This window comes from Garra rufa, chromosome 2 (assembly GCF_049309525.1).
Source record: "Garra rufa chromosome 2, GarRuf1.0, whole genome shotgun sequence".
In the NCBI taxonomy this organism is placed as follows: Eukaryota; Metazoa; Chordata; class Actinopteri; order Cypriniformes; family Cyprinidae; genus Garra; species Garra rufa.
Window position 1 is genome coordinate 12,932,316 of NC_133362.1, and position 17,275 is coordinate 12,949,590.

The window sequence follows — 17,275 nt, forward strand, 5'->3', positions numbered from 1 at the left end:
AAAAATCAAACACATGCTTTTCTTTTGAACTCACATTTTTTTCAGGATCCTCTGAAGAATTTATCATGGTTTTCACAAAAAAACATTTTCAACATTGATCATGTAGTTTTTCTGATTATAAAAATGCAGTTTCTTCTCCAAATCAGCATATTAAAATACATACTGAAGGATCATGACAATGAAGACTGGGGTAATGGCTGCTGAGAATCCAGCTTTGCATCACAGGAACTATAAATGTACTCAAACATAAAGTTTTAAATTGTAATAATATTTAAATATATCACTCTTTTTACTGTATTTTTGATCTGATAAAAGCTCCTGAAATGTATATGTATAACTACAGACTGTATATAACATACCTTAAGGGACACCTGGTTGAAAACCAAGGTGGGTAAAAAGTATTTAGAGTCCACATTTACGCTCTGTTTCAAAACGGCTAAAATGACAAATAAATGCGTACTCTGAAAGCGCTATACAAGACGTGTGATCAGGGCCTAAAACTAACTTTTTGCCACACCTGCCAATGGCCAGTGATGTGATAATTTACCGGACAAAAATATTTTTTACTGGCCTGATTTTTTATTTAATTTTTTATTTTTACCTGATCATGATTTTTTTTTCTGTAATTAATCATGATTAATCACTAGGGATGTAACGGTATCAAAACTTCACGGTACGGTAATACCTCGATATGAATGTCACGGTACGGTATTTATTGAATCATTTACAGGAAAAACAAAACTAATGAAGAGACTCGAAAAAAGTGCCAGAAGTGCTTATTAAACAGTTTACATGAACACTGAACATATCAATGGCATACAAATTAGCCGTCTATCACTTTGAAACAGGAACTTCAATTTTAATAACAAAAAATTAAGCCATGTAAAAAAAAAAAAAAAAATTTTCAATTTAGTATTCTTGAAAACTTGAAAAAATAAAAATAGCAGCCTACTTATTGCAGCTGGCCCATGTGCTGAATTGAGTGTTTGAGAAAAATCACCTCATTCACTCACACACTCACTTATTCAGACAGAGACAGGTTTTTTTTTTTTAAGGAAAATTAGCATATTAACATTATCTGGTAAAAGCTGGGATGTCTGGGCATTTACAATGTCCCCTGCAACAGAAAAAACCCTCTCACTTGGGACCAGAGTATGTGCAAACCGCTCCACTCCGCTCACATACTCTGATCTGTAGCGACAACAGACCGCAAAGGATGATGGCCACGCCTGGGCTGATGGGAATTGTAGTTCCCGCTACCTCCCGTTCGCTCCATTCGCCTCAGCAAACTTTTCTCAGAAGACCTATCGTTTTATCGAGTCATGCGACCACGGTAGTATCGAAAAAATTTGCTATTGCGGTACAACGGTATTTACAATACCGTTACATCCCCATTAATCACATATTTATATTGTCGTAATTTCACACTGAACCTCCAAATTAATGAAGAAACAAAATAAATATAGGTAAGGAATAATTGACGACAGTCTGTAGAATTCTTAGAAAATAATGCAGTGTGCATTATTTTTGTAGAATTCTACGGGTCGAAGTCAATTATTCCGCTTATACTACAGTTACCACACCTCAAGACATCGATCAAATGATATATTTCAAGACATTCGTCCGGTTTTTATCCTTAAAACGCTATATGAGTAGGTTTCATTTTTTTACGCAGCTCATCCAACTCCTTCGTTGCTAGTTCCAAAACGTCATGAGCTGTTGATAGCAAACTAATGCAGTTAATAATGAAGTTTAGACAGACCAACAGACAAGCAGACAGACAGAAAGAGAGAGGGAGAGGGATATTAAGTGCATGAATTACCTCTCACAAGTCTGTGTGTCTCTCAAAGGTGACTGGCAGCATCGTCTCTACTAATAGTTAAACCTTAAGTTCATTTTCATTCAAGACCAGGCCTTGTTACCTGCGTGTAAGAACTGTCATGTCGTTTTTAAGTTGTTAATCATCAGAGCAGCGCTAACAACATTAGCGTGTATGCTAACGTGTGTGCAAACTGTATGTGTGTGCGTCTGTAAGGGAGAGAGTGGGAGAAACAGAGTTTGTGCTTTCCGTACATAATAAAACGTAATATTGTGAAAAAAAACATGGACATAATCTGTCGTTTTTATCCTGTTGTTTACTGTATTTATTAGTTTGGCCAGTGTCATTGTGGGTTTTGGTTATTTTGCTGTTTTGGGCTGTAAGGACCTTTGAAATAACTGAAATCGTGTGGCGAAGTCCTATAGACATGTACTGCGGTCAAAAGCTGCCTGGAACTATGTTCGCCGTGCGTTTCCCTGAAAATAATGCACACCTCTAGAACGTTTGTCAGCCAATCAGATTCAAGCATTCAACGGCCCTGTAGTATAATATATTTTAAATGTTTATTGGCATCATTTTTCTAAGTAGTATTGATACCAATACCGCCACTGGTTAAATTAAATGCATTTTTCCTCAATTTTACTAATTATAGCCATTCAAAATGACAGTATAATTGAAAGCCATTTTTTAACATTTAATAGGCTCTGAAATATATAACTTTTAATGTAAGTTATTTTAAAATCTTCACATAAACTATAAATTGTATATGCATAAACTATACAGATGAATCTTTATTCAAGCTACTATGATTATTCAGCGACTAGAGTTCTTTGATTTCCGTCAACGACAGACTTCAGAAGGTTTCACTTTAAAAGCAGCGTGGTCTCTTTAAAACCTGATGCACATGACATGGATCTGACACATATCCAATTTCCTCCCAACTCTTTACGGTCATTTAAGACTTTATAACTAATTTAAGACTATGTTTACCAGGTAACTCGCCAAAACCGTGCTTTTTGCCATAATTGTGTGTGTTTTCATTCATTGAAGCGTTACTGTTGCGCTGTCTGAAGCGGCTCAGCGTGTGTGTACAGCCTAACGCGCAACCTTTCGAACTATTCTTCACTGCACCGTTTAGGTGGCGTAACCCCAGGTATGTTTCGTTAATCTTCAGAAATGAAGCAGCAATATCTTCTCGGGTATAAATTATTAGAACTGTGTCTAGAGACAAGCTGGCCATCACACTGCTCTGACCTTATCAGCTTGTTTGTATCCTATTATTTGATTCACTCTCGTTGTTTATGACAGCTAATCACGATGATCTTGTCTTCAGAACAGATTATTTTATTAGCGTTTGTCAGAAACAGCTTTAATCTCTTTAAAAACTGGCTGTTTTGCATTGTTATATTTCGGGAAAAGTTTTACCCGCCAACTGGTGACTTAATTTTAGGCCCTGCATGTGATTATAACATCTGGATGCTTGAAATTGAACAGGAGAATGCACATTTTAAAAAGCGAATTGTAGTTGCTGTTCTAATCTAATGCACTGCTGCGTTGTAACGCGCACACACAGGCTACAGATAGCTCGTACATCACATGCAGATCGCATGCACTTACTCATTCAAAAGCGCAGTGTGGAAATGGACTGTCAACACTGTTCTATGATTTTTCAGTAATATAGCTTAGAAACTGAAAAGTTCAAGCATATATTTCTTAGTAATAAAAAAAGCAGCTTCATTATTAGGTTATTATTAGAGAGACACTGCCACGTAGAATTAATTCAGACACGCAGTTGCTCTCTTACTAATAACTTTACTACTTTATCTGTATCTGATTTGGAACGAGCAGAAATCAGTGAGAAATAACGACCCAAAGACAAAAGAACTGATAAAAGTGAGCTATTATAGGGGCAATAGGGGCAGCGCTGTGTCATATGCCATAGCTGTGCACAAAGTTTTCGAGTCTCCGCTCGAGATATAGGCGTATTTGTTCATTAATGACGTCATAAGCGACTAGTTGACGTTGACTCAACTTTTAAAAAAAATCGTTCAACCCCTACTCTATATACATTTCAAAATTAAGAAAAAAACCTTACCTGTATGTACGAATCCTTGCAATTTTTAGTTGAAATGAACATTAGAGGCAGTAAAACCCTGACTTTTATTCCTTTACACAGAGTTTTGATTAATAAAGCCTAATTTTCACGCAATTACTTACAGAAACTGATAACTTTACAGCTTAATATGCATTAGTTTTCTAATTCAGTACGTTTGCTTGGTAGATCATGCGATACGGTGTTGCACTTGAGTGATGAAGAGCTCTGGTACAAACCCTGTGAAACTACAATTTGACAGAACAGCTCAAATCCGCAAAAAGTAAGTTAGTTAAAGGTCCCATATTGTACACATTTCTGGAGGTTTATTTTAGTTGTTGATGTCCTTAAGAATATATATTTTCGGTATAAGTGCCAAAATCCATCTCAATATATTTTTACAGCTTTTGGCCCATCTAATTAATATTCATGAGCCTCTCTTCTGATTGGCCTGTTGTTTTCTGAGTGACGCACAGCCAGGCCAACCACAGGTAACTACGGTCATGTATGCTTTAGCTGAGCCCAGAGCCATAGAGAGAGCCTAGCCTGCTGATACTCAACAGGATATTTCAGAACGATCATTAATGTTTTTTCTTTTTCAAACTCCGAATGCAGTAAGCTACATAACTGTCGCTTTAGTAAAGCCCCTTTCACAATGCGCGCTGATTCTGGAAAATTACGGGAACGAGTGCTGTGTGAACAAAAGCCAGAACCATAAAGGCAGTGTTGTAGTGATGATGCACGTTATCATGCGACTCTTCACGACTAAAAAATACGTGCAAAGTGGAATGAAGCGGCGATCAGGCAGAGCCAGCTCCGCACTATCAACACTGAAGCACAGTTTGTTCAGGTTAGTTTCAGTTTAGTGAAACGTACGCGTCGCATTACATCTCACATCCAAACGTCACATGTCTTTATGGGTTGTGTGTAAAGCACTCACAGATTCCGGAAAACAACTGTGAATGAACCAAATCAAACAACTCCGGAACAAATCATGGGACACATTATCCGTGTATTTACCGGAATCGCTGTGTGAAAGAGGCTGAAGTTGACGTGCCAGTGGTCTCTTACATTCACATTGTTCTGAAGCCTGTGCAATGATGTAGTTTCGACATCTATCGACTGAACAGGGTTTTCTCGACTTGTTTTCGTGTTGTTGTTGTTGCTTAGCAATGTTATGGACATGATATTGTCTGGGTTTGACAAAAGGAGGGTGGGACGTGATTGGTGTTCGGGGTGGTGACTGAAGGCGGTGACTGAGTAGATCGGACGTCACATCTTTGCGGAAGTCACAGTGGCTCGTGAAAATGAACAGCTACTTTAAGCAGGCTGTGTGCAGTTTACTGTGGATCATGTGGTAACTCATATGGTAGTTACATAGCCCCTAGACCTCAGTTATCATGAAAAAAGCCAGGAAATTTTGATTTTGACAATATGGGACCTTTAAGCACGGCTGCATCAACATGCATATTTATCATTTTTGCATTTGTTAACACTATCGGGTAAGTTTAGGGTTGGGTTTGGTGTAGGGGATTATTTCCAACACAATAAAGCATTAATCTTTAGCAACACTCCCCGGATATTTGAATTCTGAACAACCGCAATGCGTACCTCAAGCAGCGTAATAAAAACACAGCAATATGTGCCTGTACCCATGTAATAAAAATGTGCCATGGTCATGTGTTGACCGTGTGTTTTAGTGCCACTCTCTGGACATTTTACTTTGAAACGTGCAGAAAGGTACGTAATTAAGGTGCTGCAGAAATGTATATGTAGGCTCTTATTTCCAATTAGTCTGGGTTGTTAAAAACCTTGTTTTATAGGAAAAGCTTTATGTGATGATTCTCACAAAACCATACATTTTAATCAAAACAAATATATGCATTCATGAACCAAGTAGTTTGAATGTTTATTCAATGTCTCAACATCTCTAAAGCAAACATAAACTGCAACAGGTGTATGTACGGGTCACTTCAAGAAGAGCAGGTATATGTTTCGGACAGCATTGGGCACACAGGTTACCTGAGGCTGTTACAGCTTGCTTTCTTATTGGGGCTCTCTCAAGAATTCAAGACATATTTCAGATTTCAGCCTCCAAGTTAGCCCGAGAGACAAACAGATAAAGAAAGAATGAAAGGGGGGGGGAAAAAGGAGCAAAATCAAATCCAGGAGAGGAAAGCAAACAGTCTGTTGAAATTGCTGTGTATTTGTTGTGTTTGAATGCAACATTAGATTCCAAAGGCTGGGTTCAAAAGGGTGAAGGGTATGGCGGGCAGCACTGGGCCATGGGTGTCATGGTTCAGTACAAGCAGAACATAGCGCTCACACCACTGACGTACCTGTTTACCCAGGTGCTCTCCTCTGGCCATTACTGGGCGACCAGCCAGCAAGGTAGACGAGAGACATCTTACTCAGGTCAGCTTCTCATCAGGATGATTTTTTATGTCTTTTCCATTTACTAAAGGGTACACATGGTTTCTTGAGAAGTGAGAATGACCTAATGTTACAGAGAGAGATGAATATATCTCTCTGTGCTTTTTTTCCTCACAGTGTAAAGTATGGTAATGTGAGGCTAGCGAAGTAAGTTTTGACCTGTAGTAGACATTACTTCAAAATGATATTACATTGATTTTTGCACGTTTTACAGCATTATTTAAGTACCAGTGAGAGATGCTACAAGCACTGTTAAAAAAAAACAGATGAATGTAAATGTGGCAACATTTTTATTACGTTGGTTGTTTTACAGTACATACTGCAGGAGGTGATTTGTGCTAAAAGGTTAATGCTCTACTGCATTTGAAAATAACATACCACCTACACTAAACCCTACCTTAAAGAAATAGTTCACCCAATTACTCACCTTCATGTTGTTCCAAACCCAAACCGTAAGACCTTTGTTCATCTTCGAAACACAAATTTGTTTTTCATGAAATCTGAGACTTTTCTGACCCTCCATAGACAGAAAAACAACTACCATGTTCAAGGCCTAGAAAGGTAGTAAGGACATTGATAAAATGGTCCATGTGACAGTGGTTCAACTTTAATGCTATGAAGCTACAAGAATACTTTTTGTGCACAAAGAAAACCAAAAATAATGACTTTATTCAACAATTTCTTCTCTTTCGTATCAGTCTTCACGTACACATTTTTAAGGGGACTAACCCTTTAAACCTATCTGATAGTGTGACTTGGGTTTCACAAAATTCACACCCAAGGGCTATGCATTGCAAGTGCAGTGCTGTAGCTGGTGAGTTACTGAGTAAGTTTACCACGTCATAAAAGTCATACATATGGAGCTGGTTATTAGTTAGTTACTTATGCACTATGGTAAAAGTGCTTTAAAGGTTATAACATCTTCTGCACCTGTAGTCATAATTGTTGTGAAAAGTTGTTGGTGTTTTACTGGCAATAGTGCTCATTTCAGCTAGAAACTGTGGAAGCCTGTTTCCGGCCCTGAATTAAAAAAGGGTAATTGCAACTTTTTATCTCGCAATTCTGACTTTATTTCTCGCAATTGCAAGTTTATATCCTGCAATTCTGACTTTATAACTTACAATTGCGAGTTTGTGCTTCAACTTAGACTTTTATTTCTTGCTGTTGCAATTTTGTGTCCCACATTTCTGACTTTATTTTTCACAATTGTGAGTTTATATCCCGCAATATATTCTGACTTTATTTCTTGCAATTGCGAGTTTATATCCAGAAATTTTGACTTTATTTCTCGCTATTGCAAGTTTGTGTCCTACATTTCTGACTTTATTTTTCACAATTGTGAGTTTATATCCTGCAATATATTCTGAATTTATTTTTTGCAATTGCGAGTTTATATCCAGAAATTTTGACTTTATTTCTCGCTATTGCAAGTTTGTGTCCCACATTTCTGACTTTATTTTTCACAATTGTGAGTTTATATCCTGCAATATATTCTGAATTTATTTCTTGCAGTTGCAAGTTTATGTCTTGCAATTGCGAGTTTATATTCCACAATTCTGACTTTATTTCTTGCAATTACGAGTTTATATCTGGCAACTCTGACTTTATTTTTTGCATTTGTAAGTTTATATCCCGCAATTCTGACTTTATAACTCGCAGTTGTGTGTTGTCATGTAATTCTAAGGAGAAAAAAGTATGAATTACGAGTTTATATCTTACAATTCTAACTTTATTTCTTGCAGTCGTGAGTTTATATCTCGTGCTTCTGATTTTGTCTTACAGTTCTGAGTTTGTATCCCACAATTCTGACTTTATTTCTCGCAATTGTGAGTTTATATCCTGCAATTCTCCCTTTATAACTTAGAATTGTAAGTTTATATCACAATTCTGAGAGAAAAAACTTGCAACTGCCAGAAATAGTCAGTTTATCCTGTAGTTCTGACTTTATTTCTTGCAATTGTAAGTTTATATCCTGCAATTCTGCCTTATTTTTTTCACCGCAATTCTGACTTTATTTCTTGCAATTGCAAGGTTATATACGTCAACTTTGACTTCATTTCTCGCTATTTTGTGTCCCATAAGTTTGTGTCCCACATTTCTGACTTTATTTTTCACAATTGCGAGTTTATATCTGGCAACTCTGACTTTATTTCTAGTTATTGCAAGTTATTGCAATTTTGTGACATTTCTGACTTTATTTTTCACAATTGTGAGTTTATATCCCGCAATTTTGAGTTTGTCTTGCAATTGCAAGTTTATATCTGGCAACTCTGACTTTATTTCTTGCAATTGTAAGTTTATATCCTGCAATTCTGCCTTATTTTTTTCACCGCAATTCTGACTTTATTTCTTGCAATTGCATGGTTATATACGTCAACTTTGACTTCATTTCTCGCTATTTTGTGTCCCATAAGTTTGTGTCCCACATTTCTGACTTTGACTTTATTTCTCGAAATTGCTAGTTTATATCCCACAATTCTGACTTTATTTCTTGCAATTGCGAGTTTACATCTGGCAACTCTGACTTTATTTTTAGTTATTGCAATTTTTTGTCCCACATTTCTGACTTTATTTTTCACAATTGTGAGTTTATATCCTGCAATTTTGAGATTGTCTTCCAATTGCAAGTTTATATCCAGCAATTTTGACTTTTTTTTTCCTCGTTATTGCAAGTTTGTGTCCCACATTTCTGACTTTATTTTTTCGCAGTTGTGAGTTTATATCCCGCAATTCTGACTTTCGCAGTTGTGTGTTGTCATGCAATTCTGAGGAAAAAAATGAAGAATTACAAGTTTATATCCCACAATCCTAACTTTATTTCTTGCAATTGCGATATCCTGTAATTCTGACTTTGTCTTGCAATTGCGAGTTTATATCCCACAATTCTGACTTTATTTTTCACAATTGTGAGTTTATATCCTGCAATATATTCTGAATTTATTTCTTGCAGTTGCAAGTTTATGTCTTGCAATTGCGAGTTTATATTCCACAATTCTGACTTTATTTCTTGCAATTACGAGTTTATATCTGGCAACTCTGACTTTATTTCTTGCATTTGTAAGTTTATATCCCGCAATTCTGACTTTATAACTCGCAGTTGTGTGTTGTCATGTAATTCTAAGGAGAAAAAAGTATGAATTACGAGTTTATATCTTACAATTCTAACTTTATTTCTTGCAGTCGTGAGTTTATATCCCGTGCTTCTGACTTTGTCTTACAGTTCTGAGTTTGTATCCCACAATTCTGACTTTATTTCTCGCAATTGTGAGTTTGTATCCTGCAATTCTCCCTTTATAACTTAGAATTGTAAGTTTATATCACAATTCTGAGAGAAAAAACTTGCAACTGCCAGAAATAGTCAGTTTATTCTGTAGTTCTGACTTTATTTCTTGCAATTGTAAGGTTATATATGTCAACTTTGACTTCATTTCTCGCTATTTTGTGTCCCATAAGTTTGTGTCCCACATTTCTGACTTTATTTTTCACAATTCTGAGTTTATATCCCACAATTCTGACTTTATTTTTTGCAATTGCGAGTTTATATCTGGCATCTCTGACTTTATTTCTAGTTATTGCAAGTTATTGCAATTTTGTGACATTTCTGACTTTATTTTTCACAATTGTGAGTTTATATCCCGCAATTTTGAGTTTGTCTTGCAATTGCAAGTTTATATCTGGCAACTCTGACTTTATTTCTTGCAATTGTTAGTTTATATCCTGCAATTCTGCCTTATTTTTTTCACCGCAATTCTGACTTTATTTCTTGCAGTTGCAAGGTTATATACGTCAGCTTTGACTTCATTTCTCGCTATTTTGTCCCATAAGTTTGTGTCCCACATTTCTGACTTTGACTTTATTTCTCGAAATTGCTAGTTTATATCCCACAATTCTGACATTATTTCTTGCAATTGCGAAGTTTACATCTGGCAACTCTGACTTTATTTCTAGTTATTGCAATTTTGTGTCCCACATTTCTGACTTTATTTTTCACAATTGTGAGTTTATATCCCGCAATTCTGACTTTCGCAGTTGTGTGTTGTCATGCAATTCTGAGGAAAAAAATGAAGAATTACAAGTTTATATCCCACAATCCTAACTTTATTTCTTGCAATTGCGATATCCTGTAATTCTGACTTTGTCTTGCAATTGCGAGTTTATATCCCACAATTCTGACTTTATTTTCACAATTGTGAGTTTATATCCCGCAATATATTCTGAATTTATTTCTTGCAATTGCGAGTTTATATTCAGAAATTTTGACTTTATTTCTCGCTATTGCAAGTTTGTGTCCCACATTTCTGACTTTATTTTTCACAATTGTGAGTTTATATCCTGCAATATATTCTGAATTTATTTCTTGCAGTTGCAAGTTTATGTCTTGCAATTGCGAGTTTATATTCCACAATTCTGACTTTATTTCTTGCAATTACGAGTTTATATCTGGCAACTCTGACTTTATTTCTTGCATTTGTAAGTTTATATCCCGCAATTCTGACTTTATAACTCGCAGTTGTGTGTTGTCATGTAATTCTAAGGAGAAAAAAGTATGAATTACGAGTTTATATCTTACAATTCTAACTTTATTTCTTGCAGTCGTGAGTTTATATCCCGTGCTTCTGACTTTGTCTTACAGTTCTGAGTTTGTATCCCACAATTCTGACTTTATTTCTCGCAATTGTGAGTTTATATCCTGCAATTCTCCCTTTATAACTTAGAATTGTAAGTTTATATCACAATTCTGAGAGAAAAAACTTGCAACTGCCAGAAATAGTCAGTTTATTCTGTAGTTCTGACTTTATTTCTTGCAATTGTAAGGTTATATATGTCAACTTTGACTTCATTTCTCGCTATTTTGTGTCCCATAAGTTTGTGTCCCACATTTCTGACTTTATTTTTCACAATTCTGAGTTTATATCCCACAATTCTGACTTTATTTCTTGCAATTGCGAGTTTATATCTGGCAACTCTGACTTTATTTCTAGTTATTGCAAGTTATTGCAATTTTGTGACATTTCTGACTTTATTTTTCACAATTGTGAGTTTATATCCCGCAATTTTGAGTTTGTCTTGCAATTGCAAGTTTATATCTGGCAACTCTGACTTTATTTCTTGCAATTGTAAGTTTATATCTTGCAATTCTGCCTTATTTTTTTCACCGCAATTCTGACTTTATTTCTTGCAATTGCATGGTTATATACGTCAACTTTGACTTCATTTCTCGCTATTTTGTGTCCCATAAGTTTGTGTCCCACATTTCTGACTTTGACTTTATTTCTCGAAATTGCTAGTTTATATCCCACAATTCTGACTTTATTTCTTGCAATTGCGAGTTTACATCTGGCAACTCTGACTTTATTTCTAGTTATTGCAATTTTGTGTCCCACATTTCTGACTTTATTTTTCGCAGTTGTGAGTTTATATCCAGCAATTTTGACTTTTTCTCGTTATTGCAAGTTTGTGTCCCACATTTCTGACTTTATTTTTCGCAGTTGTGTGTTGTCATGCAATTCTGAGGAAAAAAATTAAGAATTACAAGTTTATATCCCACAATCCTAACTTTATTTCTTGCAATTGCAATATCCTGTAATTCTGACTTTGTCTTGCACTTGCGAGTTTATATCCCACAATTCTGACTTTATTTCTTGAAATTGCAAGTTTATATCCAGCACTTTTGACTTTATTTCTCGCTATTGCAAGTTTGTGTCTCACATTTCTGACTTTATTTTTTGCAATTGTCAGTTTGTCACTCAGTTCTGACTTTTTAACTTGCAGTTGTGAGTTTGTATCTCAATTCTAAAAAGAAAAAAAAAAAGTCAGAATTGAGATACCAGTGTTTCCCCTACCATTATCTTAGGGGGGTGGCCTGCCCCCCCCCCCAACGGCACCCCGGCCCCCCTTGAACGTCCAGTTCATTTTATTTTCGATATAGCGCCAGATCACAATAGAAGTCATTTAAGGTTATCTTTCCTATAGAACAGGTCTATACATTGTTCTTTTATTAAACTAAATTGTCTTATGTTATTTATGTTATTTACGAAGGCATGTCATTTCTGTCTCTATATGGTCGCGCGTTTACAATGTCTCCTTCGCGAAAACACAAAAAACGGGATCGCGGACTCCATTCATAAAAAACAAATTTACTATAGCGCGAAATGCCACGTAATTCGTCGATTTTTAGGATGAATAAATCAAAAGTTGGTCTGTCACTTAATTCAAATCGTGATATGGACTAGTGTCTGTGAAAACTGAAATGCAAAAAGACCGTTTTAATATGAATCCTGCATGTTCCCTTTGCCTCTGTATGTATGAATGGCGGAGACGCGTTTTTACTACACGCATACTGAAGCACGCGTGATGCTCCCGGTAATTTTTGACATTTGCATCTCACATGAACAGATAAACTCAATCTCCAAAGCTGCTGTGTGTGTCACTTTTACCGTTTCATTTGAGAAAACTAGCATCATATCATACTGTACACACAGAAACTTAACGGCAAACTTTCAAAATAAAAGTACGGTTTAACATGAAACAGAACAATATTAGTCTTGTATTACTTTTGTACAGTATAATGTAGGTGTTTATATATATTTAAATAATTGACATAAAACAATATATATGATGAAAAATAAATATTACAACAAGATTAACCACTTAATTGTAGAAAAAAATACTACAATTATTATTTAAACGTTTTAAACTGTATTGATTTTAACAGTAAACCTCTGTTTGTTTGCCAAAAATTAAAAGGGTTTATTTTTCATTTGATTTAAAAATAAATAAATGTTTATGCTTTCATTTGATTATCAGAAAAATTAAAACACACAAGAAGTTATAAAAAAAAAAAAAAAAGATTGTAGAGTTTGAAAGAGATTGAAAAAGTTTTGGACTTATTTTTTCACTGAAATAAATGTTTTCGTTATTACACAAAGTAGGCTAAAGTACCTGGAAAAAAAAGTAACATTGGCACGTCATGTGCGTATGTTTAGCACCATTTTATCGCATCGTAATTCTAATGAACGCATATAGATGTTACTGAGGTGAATGTTTATGTTTACTATATACAGACGGATTCTGATATATCGTATTTAATTCAGCCTAAACCACATTTTACTACCTTTATCCTAATGACTGTGCAATGCCGGATAATATAATCCTTATATCTCCTTAAAAAGCAGCTACAAATAACAAGCAAAGAACATTTACTTTATCAAAGAACTTCATCACTAACTAGTGTAGCCTAGTCTAGTGCGAGGTTCACTTTAAAAAACACTCCGTTATAATCAGTTTATCTATCTACACTGTATGATGAATAAATCTTACCCATGCTGTGTGTTAAGGCGACGCGGCCACTCTATGCTTGTTTATACCGCAGCAAGTTTCTGAAGCATCCTAGAACCGACTTTCTGCACTGCATCGCTAAAGTAGGCGCCTTTTTGATGGATAATAATAATAATAATAATAATCGTCTTGCTATCGTCATAGTTATCAGCAACAGGTGATATCTCGTAACTATCGTCGATACGCGATACTATCGTCTATCGGCACAACCCTATCTCCTTATATGAATGCCCATGTTGTGATATTAAATGTTTAAGCACATATTGGTGTGCTCTATAGGTGTCCACATACTTTTGGCCATATACTGCATTTGGTGGAGGCAAGAATAGAGTCATAGTCAAATTCAGATTCAAATCCATTATTCATCTTTTGGCAAGTTCTCTCGCTGTTCTCTCCGGCTTCAGTACTGTGCTAACTGATAAACTATTGATGGGGTTTAAAAAGAGCGAGCGCTCAGATGTTGAAGAGAATGGTATTAAAATTGGTGCTGATAGCTTGTATTCTAGATGGAAGAATACTGTAATTCTGTTTGGGAGGTCTGGACATCACTGACTGCCATTGTTTGCTGCCATTGGCATTCCTCACATAGCAAATAGGCCAAACCGAAATGTCTCCCTCTCAAAAATGAAGCACTTGAGGACACTTGGCTATGATGGATTAAAGAATTAAATCTTCTGGACTTTTTCGTCTGATCTCTGTTGATTTGTTTGGGCATTTATGAAACACATTGAGCTGATTAAAATTTTTCATGGATAGTTTTGGTCAGCTTTCATGTAATACTCCTGCTTGTTGTTTTTGGATATTATTCCTTCCTTTTTTTTGACCAATATTCCTATTATCCCATTTGACACGGGTTAACATGAACATTGTGAGTTACAGAAGGGGTTGGGAATGTTTTAAGCAGTTTGTGCAATGTTTTTCAGTCTTAGTGTGTGGCCGAAAGATTGTTTTTGAATGGCAATGAGTCAAAGGCATTGAACAGGTCAACATCTTCCTCAGAAACAAACAACATGCTGTAGCCTTGAATTAGATCCTCCTTTTCATAACATTGCTAAATGCATCTGACAACAGAGATTATTGCAAAAGCACATATTTAGATTTGGTGTACACTACATGTTGCATCCTGTAACAGACACAACACGTTCAGCGCTAGTTTTTGAGGTCGAATGCCATTAGCCAAAGCCAACATGGACGGCTTTTGAAAGGCTTGATCCAAATTCAGCCAAACCATAATATTTGCAGACACTAAATCCAGCCAGAAATGAAAGAAACGTCATGGAAGACTGTATTGTCTTTAAGAAGGCTCTGCAGGCTGAGTGTTTAAATAATAAATGAAATGCGCCATGAAGATTGAATAGATCATGTTCACAATTAAACTGCCATGTAACAATCAGAAGCGTGAAGAATTGGAGTTTTCCCTCTGTTAAGATCTCATTCACACTCTGCACTGAATGTTCTGCACATGGAAATGTGATCAAATCACAATCGGCCACATAAAAGGGGAAAATTCAACCAAGACTTATTGTGCTTGGATGACTGGATTTAAAGATGGTGCTAATGCAGCAAATAATCATTATAATATTTTTTAGCTTAAATGTATAGAAATATTTCTAAAAATATATTTATATATTCTTTAAAAACATTTATATATAATATACTATTGTTAATTAGAAGATATTTTATAAAGTTTTAGTATTTAAAGTCCCCCTGTAGTCAAAAGATGTATCCTTTAAAATGAATCCTTGATCATCAAAATTACATATTTAAATGTTTTTCTTGTGAAAATAATTTTCTCATGCCTTGAATGTAACTACCCCCCTTGTCTCATTTACTATATGCAGATCTATGAATATGCAAATTAGCCCCGCCTCCTCACTCACACCAGCCAGAGCCTCCTGATCTGTCCACTAACTCAACTGTTCTTAACTGATTGCTAAAACCATGTTTTTACTAGCAGACAACTACAGTATATATCTCACAATTCTTACTTTATTTCTTGCAATTGCGAGTTTATAATCACGTAATTCTGACTTTTTAACTTGCAGGTGTGAGTTTGTATCTCAAAATACTGAGAAAAAGTAAGAATTACAAGTAGGGATGCACCGAAATGAAATTTCTTGGCCGAAACCGAAAACCGAAAAAGAGGAAACCAAGGCTGAAAACTGAAACACCGAAAGAATTATGCTAATTATTAGTACCATTGCATTTATGGCTATGACTGTGTACTAATTTTACTAAAATCAAGGCATTGCAATTGCATAAATTAATATTAAAGTTTCAAAGAATAAATCAGTTATATTAATTTAAACAACTATTATCAGTCAAGTATTATATTACTTAAATAACATATACATATATTTTACTGCCTTTGTTTAAATTGTTTAAATTTTTATAACACATTATCTTGTGGATCCATCAGTTCACATTTACAACTCTACGTCTTTCTCTTCCAGCAGGAGGCGTTATCAGAATAATAGTACACAAAGCAGCCCAGCAAATGACTTTGAAACGTGCAGCGCTCATATTTATTCAATGGATAGCCTTTTGAAGTTTCATCGCAATTCTTGTCTTTCAGTCCCCACATTTAAGACCACCCGAAATCATAATTAAGACTTTCTTAACCCCTAATAACACTGCAGTCATCAATGAAAATTAAGAGCTTTATTTCAAGAACCGACACAAAATACGTTTCTTTTTATTTTTTTCCCACCATGTTCGGGGCACAAGAAAAATATTTAAAACACAAATATTTATAAAAATACAGTATATAGAAAAGCCATATCTTTAAAATATTGCGACGTAACACCAATGTAAAGCCATTGTTTTTTTTACTCACTGAAAGCTACATCTGTCTCGATCTGACACCCCCTCTTGAAATTTCAGAATTACAAGTTTTGCAAATCGCTATCCATGGGTCTTTCTCAGATATACTGAAATACATCCACACCACAGACGTGTTGCTTCAGAAAAGCACGTGCAGGCTGCGGTTTCTGTTTGCGTCAACATACTGTTTCGGCCGTGTTGTTTCTGACTTTATTTCTCGCAATTACGAGTTTATATCCTGTTATTCTGACTTTATTTCTTGCAATTACGAGTTTATATCCTGCAATTCTGACTTTATTTTTCGCAATTGCAAGTTTGTATCTGGCAATTTATATCTGGCAATTTTGACTTTATTTCTCGCAATTACGAGTTTATATCCTGCAATTCTGACTTTATTTTTCGCAATTACGAGTTTATATCCTGTAATTCTGACTTTATTTCTCGCAATTACGAGTTTATATCCTGCAATTCTGACTTTATTTTTCGCAATTACGAGTTTATATCCTGTAATTCTGACTTTATTTCTCGCAATTACGAGTTTATATCCTGTTATTCTGACTTTATTTCTTGCAATTACGAGTTTATATCCTGCAATTCTGACTTTATTTTTCGCAATTGCAAGTTTGTATCTGGCAATTTATATCTGGCAATTTTGACTTTATTTCTCGCAATTACGAGTTTATATCCTGCAATTCTGACTTTATTTTTCGCAATTACGAGTTTATATCCTGCAATTCTGACTTTATTTCTCGCAATTACGAGTTTATATC